Source organism: Sarcophilus harrisii, chromosome 2 (assembly GCF_902635505.1).
Source record: "Sarcophilus harrisii chromosome 2, mSarHar1.11, whole genome shotgun sequence".
NCBI classification, from domain to species: Eukaryota; Metazoa; Chordata; class Mammalia; order Dasyuromorphia; family Dasyuridae; genus Sarcophilus; species Sarcophilus harrisii.
The window spans coordinates 28,148,141-28,155,807 of NC_045427.1; the positions used below are offsets into that span (position 1 = coordinate 28,148,141).

The 7,667-nt window shown below is 38.8% G+C and overlaps 1 pseudogene; it reads right to left on the reverse strand.

Moving 5' to 3' along the window:
• Nucleotides 1–1,696: 1,696 nt before the first annotated feature.
• Nucleotides 1,697–4,424, reverse strand: LOC100924447 (annotated as a pseudogene).
• Between the last annotated feature and the right edge of the window lie 3,243 nt (nucleotides 4,425–7,667).

The following is a 7,667-nucleotide window of genomic DNA, read 5'->3' on the forward strand; positions in this document are numbered from 1 at the left end:
CGCCCCAGGGGAGCCTTTGAGGGATTGGGGATTAAGGAGCAACCCAAAACCTGCCAGTGTTCTGCCTGATGAAATGGTGAAAAGTTTCCCAGAGTCCCATGAAGATTGAGCACCCAGGTGTTCTCCTGTGAGGATCAACTCCCCAAGGAAAAGCCCTGTACCTTGGTTGGGGCTGGGTGTTGAGATCCTCACCCCTTTGAGACTTCCTCAACCCTTTTCCTGCTGGGCGACTCCCCTCCCGAACCAACCTTTTGAGACGCAGATTTTCTTTGGTTGTTTACTTTTTACTTTAAATTGAGAGCAAGATTTTTATTTATAATTGATAAAGAGGGTAAGAGAAGAGCTTAGAAAGTCGCGTGTGTCTTCTCCGCCATCTTGGCTCCGCCCCCCCTGGTTACCTCCTTATACTTTTCCTGAGTCCCATATTTAAAATCAAATTATTTAATGAATTCTGGTCTTTCATCACAAATACCCAAAAGCCCTTTATTTTAATAAAAAACCCACCTTTTTCCCTGAAGGATTTTAGGCAGAAAAAAATGAATAAAAAATATCTTGACAATAGAAAATTGCTGTGGTAAGAGGTAGGATAAAGATATAAATTTAGAAGAGTACAATAGTTTCAAAAGGATTACTTATGAAGTTTTGAGGAAAAGTGTAAATTGGTCTCTGGCCCAAAAATAATTCCAGAAAAAGCTTTTAAAATATTTTAAAGCAAATTAAAGAAATAGAAGAAAAACTGGGAAAACAATTGATAATGATGTAAGAGATTCATGAAAAAAGTCAACTGTTTGGGAAAAGATAGAGAAAAATTTGCTGAGAAAAATAACTCCCTTACTAAAGGAATTGGACAAAGGGAAAAAGAAGTACAATATCTCACTGAGGGAAATAATTCTTAAAAATTAAAATTCAGCAAGTGGAAACTAATAATTCAATAAGACATCAAGATATAACAAAACAAAAGGAAAGACAAAGTTTAAAAAGTAGATGACAATGTGAATTTTCTCACTGGAACAAGTGACTTAGAAAATAGATCCAAGACAGATGATATAAGAATTGTTAGATTACATGAAAGCCATGTCAAAAGAAAAGATAAAACATTGACAAGCCCTTTCAAGAATTTATCAAAGAAAATTTCCCTGATATTTTCCCTGAAAATTTTCCTGATGATTCTCTGGTTCTGGGGAAACAGAGTACAAAAATAGAAATTGAAAGTATCTACTAATCACAGTTGGAAAGAGATCCCAAAATGAAAACACCCAGGAACATCATAGTCAAATTTTAGAACTTCCAGATCAAGAAGAAAGTACTGCAAGAAGCAGTAATAATTCAATTTTGTTGAAACAGTGAAAGAAACAATTCAAATCAGTATTGCACAGGAATTGACAACTTCCACATTAAAGAACCACTGGGTCTGAAATATAATGTGATATAGGATTACTGCCAAGAATCATGTCCCCAGCAAAATTAAATATAATGGGGGTGGGGGTATTTAACAAAGTAGAAGACGTTTAAATATTCCTAACTAAAAGATCATTACTGAATGACAAAAACAAAAATCTTCCACAAACCAAACACAAGGTAAATACTAAAAAAGTTAAAAAAGAAACAAGAAAAAGAACATATAAGAGATTAAATAAGGTTAAAATAGTTCTAAATGGCAAAATTATACACACACACACACATTTAATAACTTCATTAATATAAGGACAACTGGAAGCAGTATACATAGACAGAAAAGTGGATATGATGACTTTGTTTTTGTTTATTTGTTTTTCCCCATAGGTGAAGTCAACACAGTGATCTCATTCCATAACAAAAAAGAAGCAAAAGCCTTCCCCTAAAGGGCTGTTAGAGAACTGCTCTCAGGACAAGGGCTTATTAGGTCAAAGTTGATGGCCCCCAGGGCCACTCAGAGATCATAGTTGGGGTTCTTCCTCAAGATCATGAAGCCCTCCAGAATGGGAATGACAGGCAAAACCACCTCAATGACTAGTTCTGCCCACTCCCTATGAGCCAGCAATATTGGGGTTGTGTGCATTTGAAATCCTGGGATAGTCTTGGGCTTCCTGGCCTAGTCTACCTCATCCATTCCCTGACCCACTCAGACAGAAGGCAGGAGCTCCTTGTGAAAGGTGACCAGCATTTGGGGCTGTATGGTAGCCATCAATCCATAGAGCACATAGCGTGACTTTCCCAGAATGATTTTGCAAACATCAAGGAAGGAGAACAGCATGGTGAGTACCTCGGCCACAGCAAACTGACTCATGAACTGCTGGTTACTGTGGTAGGATGAGAAAGTGAGATGCCCTTCCCCAAATGTGTCAGGCTCTGGGCCGAAGAGGTTGTTAGGGTGTCCAAGATGTTCAGCATGGCAGCCAGCTGGGCATTGTTGGTACTACTGCCCACCATGCCTGTGGCAAATATGGAATTATAAGACACCTCTGGGTCTGCATCACGGGAGAATTTCCTTAAGGTGTCCAAGATGTTGAACCTTGAGTTGGAGATTAAGATGAGGTCCTGTGCCAGAGGCACAGTCCAGTACAGCATGGGCTCCCTACTCCTAAGCAAGTGACCAAAGGTCCAAAGAGCCATTTTGGTCCCAATTTTCTCCCCTATGGCAATAAGGGTGATGTCCAGGATGGACACTCCATAGTACACCCCATATTGGCAGGGGTCGCTTTTTTGTCTTTGTCCTTCTTCCCCTTGTCCTCCTCCTTGTTGCCAAAGTGCTTGCTACATATGTGAAGCACCTGCTGCACTTTCAGCACATTCCCTGAACCTGCCTATGGGCACCCATCCATGAGGATGTGGGCAAAGCTTAGGAAGCGTTCAGACACAACCTCCAGAGTAGCCAGGATGGCTTCAATGGCCTCGCCCTTGCCAAGGTGGTTGAGGTCAGGCCAAAGGAAAGTCAAAGGGCATAAGTTTCCTTGCGATCGATCTCAGACTTCTCCATGATGGTCTACAGGATGGTGAAGCAGACATCTCCATTGCAGGAGCCCACCACAATCATGCCACAGGCCAGAACTGTGACACTTGCCATCTCTATAATGGACTTGAAGTCTCCCATCACCAGCAGAGTTAGGACATCTTCCTGATTGAAGCTAACATGGGCCAGGTCAAGCCCAAGATCGTGCCAAGCCTCCTCATATTGCTGCTGTGTAATTACATAGTCAGAGAGCAGGGCTAAGTCCAAGTCACACTCATTTCAGACCCCTGAGTTCACCATGCCACAGGCAAGGAGTGCTCCTGACTTGATGTACTCCAGGGAGGAGTAGAGGTACTTGTCAATCTGGGAGAGGCCCTCATCCATGTCCCTCCCAGGGAGGCAGCCTAGTCTTTGTTCTTAAACAGTTGCTTGTTCCCATCATCCACCATATTGTCAAAGGTTGTGTTCACAAAGGATTCACATGCGCTGAATCCACCTGGGAGCCGCTGCCCCCTAACCTGTTGTTTTCAAGGTAGACTTTATAAATATTATCAAGCACCTTGGGATCCATGATGCTGAGCTCCCAGGCCAGGGCCAGCAAGTTGCTATTGAGCCACATATTGGACATGATCTTAGTCAAGTCCTCATATTCTTCCATGAATTCATTGAGTTTCAGGAAAAACCCATGCTGGTCCAATATGAAGGCAATTTGCTTCTGAACCACCAAGTCCCTGCAGGAGGTTAAGATGTCTTCCATCAGTTCCATGTCATTGGTCATCAGAACAAGTGGCAACGCTTCCGGGTTCTCTTTCTCTGGCCCATAAATCACACAGCTGGTAGAGGCAGATTTTGGTGTAGACGTTGTCCTTCTCCAGGATGTCCATCTGCTTGATCTCCACAAGAAGGTCGTACATCCCATGCTCTGTGTTTTGGGCCATGCTGTAAGGAACAATTTGCTTCACCAGAGTGAGCAGTGGTTCCCATTGAGATTTCTCAACCAGTCCTTGGCCATTTCTCCTGACAAATGCCTAACATACTCATGGCCCCAAGAGGCTATATCCTCCTGGGTGCTCACTAGGCAGCACTTTAGACTCCCACTCATGGTCATGGCCAAGACTGAGATGATGATGGCTGCAAAGCGCTTATTCTCACCAGGCTTCATGTTTTCATAAATCTCCTTCATCTTGCCATAGCATGGGCACAGACATTTAAGAGGCTTGGGGACCGAGATCATAGAGGTTGTAAAAGAACACATTTTTCTCCACAGTTTCTCCTGAGCTGGTCTATAGAGGGCTGTGTCCTTCTCCCCAAGTCACTCCACCAGCATCTTCAGTTCACCCTGAAGTTGTTTGTCCTCCTTTGACAATTCCTGTTCTTTCTCCTTGTCACTGAGCTCCCAATGCTCCTTGCTGGTTTTGCCACCCAGCTCCCTGGCCTATTAGGTAACTTTGATATAAAGATATCCCCCCCTCCCCAAAAAAAAAAAAAAAGAAACAATAAAGGAGAAAGAAAATTGCACTGGAAGAAATGAGGAGGGTGGAATTGAATGAGATAAACTACCCCACATAAAATAGCCATGAAAGAGATATTACAATGGGGAGCTTAAATTTTCTTCTCATCAAAATTTACTGACAGAAGGAATAACATACACATTCAGTTGTATACATAAATTTATCTTACTCTTTAAGGAAGTAAAAAAAAAGGTTGGGAATAATAAAAAGAGAGAGAAGACTGACTAAGACACTAGTGATATGGGAAAGAATGGAGATAATAGAGAGTGGGGAATAAACAAAGAGAAATAGGATGGAGAGAAAGACACACAGGCATTATGAATATAAATATAAATGTGAATGGGATGAACTCATCCATAAAACAGAAACAGATAGCAGAATGGATTAAAAACAAGAAATATATGGCTTAGAAGAAATACATTTGAAGCAAAGAGATAGACATAGAGGTAAGGCTGGAACAAAATTTATTATGCTTCAGTTAAGGCAAAGAAAACAAAGGTAACCACCACGATTCAGAAAAAAGCAAAAATAAAAACAGATCTGATTAAAACAGATAAAAAAGAAATTATATCTTAATGAAAGATACTATAGACAATGAAGTCATAGCAATATTAAATGTAAAGACACCAAATGGTACAGCATTTAACCTTTTGAAGAAGTTGAATTACAGGAAGAAATAGATAATAAAGCTATATGAATTGGGAGCCTCAACTTTCTGTTCTCAGAACTAGATCAATCTAACCAAAGAAAGAATAAACAAGGTAAGGAGGTTAATAAAATTCCTAAAAAAGTTACATTGATGGATCTCTGGGGGAAAAAATGAGAATAGAAAGGAATACACTATTTTCTCAACAAATATATAAAATTATTCTTATATTAAGACATAAAAACCTCATAATGAAGTATCGAAAACAGGAACTATTAAATGCATTCTTTTTAGATCACAATTCAATAAAAAATGAATACAATCATGAATGAAAAAGAGATTAAAATTTAATTAGGACAGAGGCAATTGATAATTTCATTCATGAACATGACGAGACACTATCAGAATTTATGGGATTTGGTCAGTGTGGTACTTTGGAGAAAAAATATACCTTTAATTGTTTACATCAGTAAAGTGGAGAAAAAACAGATCAATGAATTGGATATACAATTTTTTAAAAAATCTAGAAACAGAACAAATTCAAAATCTCCAATTAAACAACACATTGGAAATCCTGAAAATTTAAAGGAGTATTACAAAATTGAAAGTAAGAAAACTGTAATGTCCGGGCTAGCTTTCTGGAGGATCTCTGGATGGGCTTTGTCCTTTAGGTGAAAAAGTGATGAAGGCAGGATAGCACCATGAGGCTAGTCAAAGATGGAGTCCGGAGTCTGGAATCTGGAGTCTCAAGTCTTCTCTGTGTCTCTGTCTGAGAGAGTCTTCTGTGTCTGATACACCCTTAAATACCTCAGTATGATTACATCACTATAGCACACTGAGCATGCTTCCAACTGTTAGGAGACCATTAGATCACCATATCACTTTAAGTATATATTTAGAGAACTGTTATCTCACACTGAATAGGTGCTTAATTATAAGCACCCTCCTGTCCTTGATTCAAGTACACCTTTCCAGAGTTCTGTCCCTCTACAGAAAACCATCAAACCAGTAAGTAAAACTAGAAGCTGGTTTTATGAAAAATAATTAAGCAGATAAGCTAAATTTAAAATAATTTGATTAAAATAAGGAAAGAAGGAAACCATAATACTGGTATCAAAAATGAAAGGAGTGTATTCACAACCAGTGATGAGGAAATTAAAACAATAATTAGGAACTATTTTGTCATATCCATTGTACATATCGATAAATTTGACCATCTATATAAAATAGACAAATATCTACAAAAAAGTATGGTATTGAGATTAACAGAAAAAGAAATAAAATTATTAAAACAATTTTAGAAAAAGAAAATTTAAAAGCCACCAATGAACTTCCCAAGAGCTATATTCTTCAGGCAAGGAGCTAAGTCTACAAAAGCACAGAGGAGGAAAAAAGGAATACATCTGACAAGAAAACAGCAAGAAACCCGATTTTGCAAGACGAGTTTGTGAGAGCAGGTATTATGCGAAGTCAAATACATCCTGCTAGATTTGCTAAAATCTGAGCAAAGAGGCTATTAGTAGGAATCACAATAATAATATAGATTATCTATCCATCTGTCATCTAGGGAGGGAGACAAAGGGATGAAATTCTAGTTTGGTGCCCCTTCTTTCAGGAGAACAGAGCCCCTGGCCCTTTTATTCCCTCTTTTTGGTAGGAATTAACTTTTCCCCAGCAGAAAAATTGTAGAGGAGGACATTCTACCCTGAAATATGCATTCTTGTTTCCTCTTAAACTAGGTCTAGACAATTCTATATGGACATATATAGATAACCTAGGCAAAAACAGCACCATCACACACTGATAACATATATATGCACAAACACTTCAGGTCAGAAAGCAACTTTATTAATTTTAAAATGGGAGAATTATTTTAAGTTGCATAGTGTGTCAAATCAGTTTCTTTCTGGGAGGCTCATGCTGACAGCCAAGGGTCTCAAGTTTGTTCTTCCAAATTCTCTCTGACAGCACAATGATGAAGTATCTGTTGCTTCTGCAAGTCTTCACCAAAACATCCACAATCTTTGTGAGTTTTGTTTAAAAAAGAGCCAATTGCAACTATTTCTTAAAAGAGAATTGAAGTAGATTTCTGTTGCTTTTGGCTAGTGGAGCTGTTATTTAACTCTGAAGTAAACATCTATCAAGGCTGCCAAGAAAAGAAGTCAGACTAGATTCAGGAATCATAGACAGTAGAGTGGCAAAGTTTGAGAAGAAACATTTTTATTATAGTGCATTGTATTACATTTTTAAATGTGTGGGGAGAGATTGCTAGAGGCATATCATCCAGTTTTCCCTATAATGAAGAGATTAGTTCCTAGGGCCTTCACTGACTGACTGGTTTATTCAAGATTCCTTCAATTATTTTAAATGGGCTTTAATAGGAACAAATACAGAATAGTTCCTTCAGTAAAACATAGAATCACAAAATCTGAGTGTAGAATGGAAAGGACTTCAACCATATCTAGTTCAATCCTCACATGAAAGGATTATATTCCTATACCAGATTCCCACAAGTACTCATCCCACTTCAGTTTAAGGGGCATTAGGAACTATGAAAAAGTGTGACTGAGCAGATTGTGTT